Raw genomic sequence first — 4,960 nt, 5'->3', positions numbered from 1 at the left:
TTTTTTTTTTTTTTTTTTTTTTTTACTTAAGCTGTCTTCAATGAAAGCCGTGCATGAGATGTCTCTACTCCTGCATCTTCTCGATCGTTTCTTCCTTGTATTTGCCCTTCTCCTTTCCTACTTGTCGGGACTTGGCTTTCCTCTCCAGGATCTTCTTGCGGTCTTTGTCCAGCTTTAGCCTGGTGATAACGACCTTGCTGGGGTGGATGCCCACGTGGACGGTTGTGCCATTAGCCTTCTCTCGCTGGACGCGTTCGATGTAGATGACGTATTTCTTCCTATACACTTGGACCACCTTGCCTTTGTAGTGTCCGCGAACAAACTGAACTTCGTCATCCTTCCGAATGGGCATAGACCGAACGTTATACTTCTGTCTCAGCTCTTTGGAAAGAGGGGAAGACATGATCTTCCTCCGAATGTGAGAAGGCGCATTGAAATGCCGTTTGCGGTTCGCGATCCACCGATGGCCGCAAAAGGAAAGAGCAGGACTTTCTTTACTTTTTAAGATTTATTCATTTATCATATGTAAATACACTGTAGCTGTCTTCAGACACACCAGAAGAGGGCATCAGATCTCATTATGGATGGTTGTGAGCCACCATGTGGTTGCTGAGATTTGAACTCAGGACCTTTGGAAGAGCAGTCAATGCGCTTAACCACTGAGCCATCCATCTCTCCAGCCCCCAACTTTGGGACTTTCAAGTTTTTCATTTGATTTTTTTTTTTTTGAGACAGGGTCTCACTATATGTTCTCAGTGGCCTCTGACCTGTAGACCTCCTATCTTTGCCTCCCCTGTCCTTGGATTATAGTTCCACACTGCTGTGCCTGGCTAGCTTTCTTCTGTTTGAAGTGAGAAAATTATCATTGATGCCTAAACTCTAAGAATCATGAACCTGGAGACCACATTTGTGTTTTTTTAGCCAGGCATTGGAGACTAATGCAGGAAGGAGAGTCCTAAATTTGGGACCAGTCTGGGTTACAGACTGAAAGAAGAGGAAGAGGCAGAAGGGGAGGGAAAAGAAAGAATCCTTCTATGCGGTTTTTCAGAGGGCTCAGATATATGAGAGAGGAAGGCAAATAACTCACCACAAAGCAACTATGTAATTGAATTAGAAAGCCGGTGGATCTAAACTTAAGATCAGCTACCCCATACTCCTATTTTCTCTTTCCGAAACCACCACTGATGACAAAGCAGAGGCTCATTTGGACTGGCACAGACAGACCATATTTTCATAGGCTCCTCATCTGTAGGATCAGAGGAGGTTGAAGATGGAACACAGTCTACCTCCTGTTCCGGCAGAGGAAACAGACTGTGAGAAGGACCAGTTAAGGGAAGGTTAGGAGACTTTAGGGAACTGAAAGTCACTCAGTGAATCTAGACTGCAGGAAAGGGATGTATTGGGGGGATGCCAGAGGAAGTAATGAAGAAGGGTGAGAGGCTGGGGAAATATCCAGGGCTAGGTCATGGGAGCCTTCAGGTCTTGGGGAGCTTAGGTTCTATCTACAGCCAAGAACACTATTTAAGGGTATGAGGGCTGGTGAGATGGCTCAGTGGGTAAGAGCACCCGACTGCTCTTCCGAAGGTCCAGAGTTCAAATCCCAGCAACCACATGGTGGCTCACAACCATCTGTAACGAGATCTGGCGCCCTCTTCTGGAGTGTCTGAAGACAGCTACAGTGTACTTACATATAAATAAATAAATCTTAAAAAAAAAAAAAAGGGTATGAAATCCTGCAGTGGCCCATCGATCTTGGCTTTCAGAAATCCTTGAGGGAGGGAGGTTAGATAGACAGTGGTAGATATCCTTACTACTCCAATTTGATGCTAATACCAGTATCACATGGTATACCCGGATCACAGTCTGACACTGATCTGTCGGGTGAGGAGTTGTGTGTATCATCCCAGCCCTCAGGAGACTGAGGCAGGAGTTTGAAGCTAGCCTGGGATACATAGTGAGATTCTGTCTTAAAAGGAGATAATAATATACCCTACACATTGGCACAATTATTGTGTGTCTCTTAACATTTTGGGGTTTGGGGGAGATAGCGAGATGGCTCAGCAGACAGAGGGCTTGCTGGCCATGGCTGATGACCTGGGATCCACAGAAGTACAAGTCAAGAACTGGTTCCAGAAAGTTGTCCTCTGACCTCTGACCCCGCACGCAAGTCATAGCACGCGTAGCACACACCATCACATATCGTGTCCATATATACACATAAGCACAGACACTAATACTCATTTAAGCATTTTCTCATTTATTTACTGGGGGTGGGCTGGGCTGGGCTGGGCTGGAGGTCCATGCAGCCCCTGAGTACAGCATGGCCCCTGAATGTCTGAGGAGAGTTTACAGATGCTGCTTCTCTTCCTCCACTGGGTGGATCCTAAAGATGCAACTCGGGTTGCAGGCTTGGTGGAAAGAGACTTTGTCTGCAGAACCATCTTGTTTCTCCCCCTCTCCCCCTCCCTCTCTCCCCCTCTCCCCATCTCCCCTTTCCCCTCTCCCCCTCCCCTCCCTCCCCCTCTCCCTTCTCACACAATTCTGCATTTATTTATTTATTTATGTCATATATTTTGACCTTATTGTTTCCCCTCTTCCAACTCCTTCTAGATTATACCCACCCAACTTTCAATCAAAAACAAAAAAAATGAAAATCAAAACAAAGACCCAATAGACAAACAAACAAGAACCAAAAGGCACACCTGAAAACACACACACACACACACACACCATTGAGTTTGTTTTGTGTTGGGCAACTACACCTAAGCCTGAATGGAGGGCCTGCCCTGTAGTGTGGTTGACACCCAGTGTCAGTATATTGAAGACAACTGATTTTCTCTCCCAGCAGGTATCTATAGCAAATAGCTCCTTGGTTGGGGGTGGGACTTCCTGTCCACTTCCTTCTCTCAGTGCCGGGGTTTTGTCTGGTTTGAACCTGTACAGATCTTGTGTTTGGGGGTCACAGTCTCTGTGAGTTCATATGTGTATCAGCCCTGGAGAAGGAGGGGGTGAGGGAGGGAGACAGAGAAGGAGGGAGGAGGGAGGGATGGGGAAAAAAGGAGAGGGGGAGCGAGGGAGGGAGGGAGGGAGAGAGACAGAGAGAGAGATAGAGAGAATTTGTTTTGAGAGAAGGCCCTGAGACTTGGAATTCTCTTCCTTCTTACCTCCTGAGTGCCATAATTACAGGTATTAACTACCATGATTGACTAAAAACAAAAACTGAAATAATTAAATAAATGTAGGAGAAGGAGACAAAGAGGAAATTGTGAAGGTCACTGTGTGGACCACTGAGAACGTCATGGTTGGGGCTAAGGCGGGTAGGCGTGGAGTAGTGAGTCACCACAGCCTGTGGTTCAGACTATACTGGTGACAATTTTGGGGCAGAGGTAGTGGAGATGGATGAGATGGACAAACTTGTGACTGACTGCAGGGGAGGAGGAGAAGATGACCATGACGAAGCTCAGGTATCTGGTTTGTACAACAGAGTAAAGGTTTGTGTCACTAGGATGTGACACAAGGTAAAGAATTTGAGCATTGGAAGAACAGGCTGGGGGATCAATTTTTTTATACTAAGTTAGATATGGTTACAAGACACCCAAGAGACAATATCTGTCAGAGAGTTGAGTGTGGACACATGCAAACAGAGACAGACAGGCTGTGGACTTTGGGAAGGGGATTATTTTAACTTGGAACTCATTTGCATCATGGCTTGAGAGGGAGAAGCTGGAAGACACAGGAGTCAGTGGATCTCAGGTCCTAAGGGGTGGAAGGGCATGAGTCATATGTTGGACGAAGGGCTTGAAGTACCGAGGAGGAGGACTGCTAGAAGTCAGTCTAGCTGCTTAAAGCTTGCTTGTCTCACTGTCTGCTTCAGTCTCAGCGTCCTTGACTGTAGGACAGGGGAATTAGAGAGGTCTGCCTCAATAAATTTGTTCTCCTGATTAGAGGCAAGAATGCAAAAACAATATTCATGTTTTCACCCGTATGTGGACATCCTGCATGAGATTATTGTGTTAGTAACACCTCCTGTTAGGACAAAAGGAGGGCAGGGTGGACAAGAAGAGGAACACTCTAGTTAGTTTCTACTCATTTTCTACTCTTCTTTCTTTCTTTTTTTTTTTTCTTTTTTTGGTTTTTCAAGACAGGGTTTTTCTGTGTAGCCCTGGCTGTCCTGGAACTCCCTCTGTAGGTCAGGCTGGCCTTGAACTCAGAGATCCACCTGCCTCTGTCTCCCAAGTGCTGGGATTCAAGGCATGTACCACCAATAGCCAGTTCCAAGCTTTGTATCCTAATTAAAGTAAAAATAAAATAATCAGAGTAGCCCCTATTTCTGAAGTTTAATGCTGAACTTTATATAACTTTTTTCCGCTTTAGTTTTTAAGTAGGTGCTATTTTAAAAAGCCCTTTTATTGGTATTATTTTTAGTTATGCACAGCTGTGTGTATGCATTTGAGTAGATGCACGTGAGTGCTCTTAGAGGCCAGAATCATTGGAGCACCTGTAGCTGAAGTTACAGACACTTGTGAGCCACCAATAATAGTGTGTGTGCTAGGACCTAAACTCAGGTCCACAGGAAGAACAGCAAGCACTCTTAAACCACAGAGACATCGATCGCTTCAATCCCTATATTTAGAACAGATTTGCTTTAAAAAGTGAGAAGATATCACAGGAAAAGTCGTGGTTTATTCCATTTTCCTGGTATGTATGTATGTATGTATGTATGTGTGTGTGTATATATGTATGTATGTATGTATGTATGTATTGTATGTATATTTGGTTTTTCGAGACAGGGTTTCTCTGTGTAACTAACAGCCTTAGCTGTCCTGGAACTTACTTTGTAGACCAAGCTGGCCTTAAATTCACAGAGATCTGCCTGCCTCTGCCTTCTGAGTGCTGGGATTAAAGGTGTGTGTCACCACTCCTCAGCTCCTGGATTTTCTCTCTCTCTCTCTCTCTCTCT

The 4,960-nt window shown here is 45.1% G+C and overlaps 1 pseudogene; it reads right to left on the bottom strand.

Annotated features, from left to right (window-relative positions):
* Positions 1 to 64: 64 nt before the first annotated feature.
* Positions 65 to 3,178, bottom strand: LOC110287109 (annotated as a pseudogene).
* Between the last annotated feature and the right edge of the window lie 1,782 nt (positions 3,179 to 4,960).

Source organism: Mus caroli, chromosome X (genome assembly GCF_900094665.2).
Source record: "Mus caroli chromosome X, CAROLI_EIJ_v1.1, whole genome shotgun sequence".
Lineage (NCBI taxonomy): Eukaryota > Metazoa > Chordata > Mammalia > Rodentia > Muridae > Mus > Mus caroli.
The sequence above is the reverse complement of the archived record's forward strand: the minus strand, read 5'-3'. Positions and strand labels throughout refer to the sequence as shown.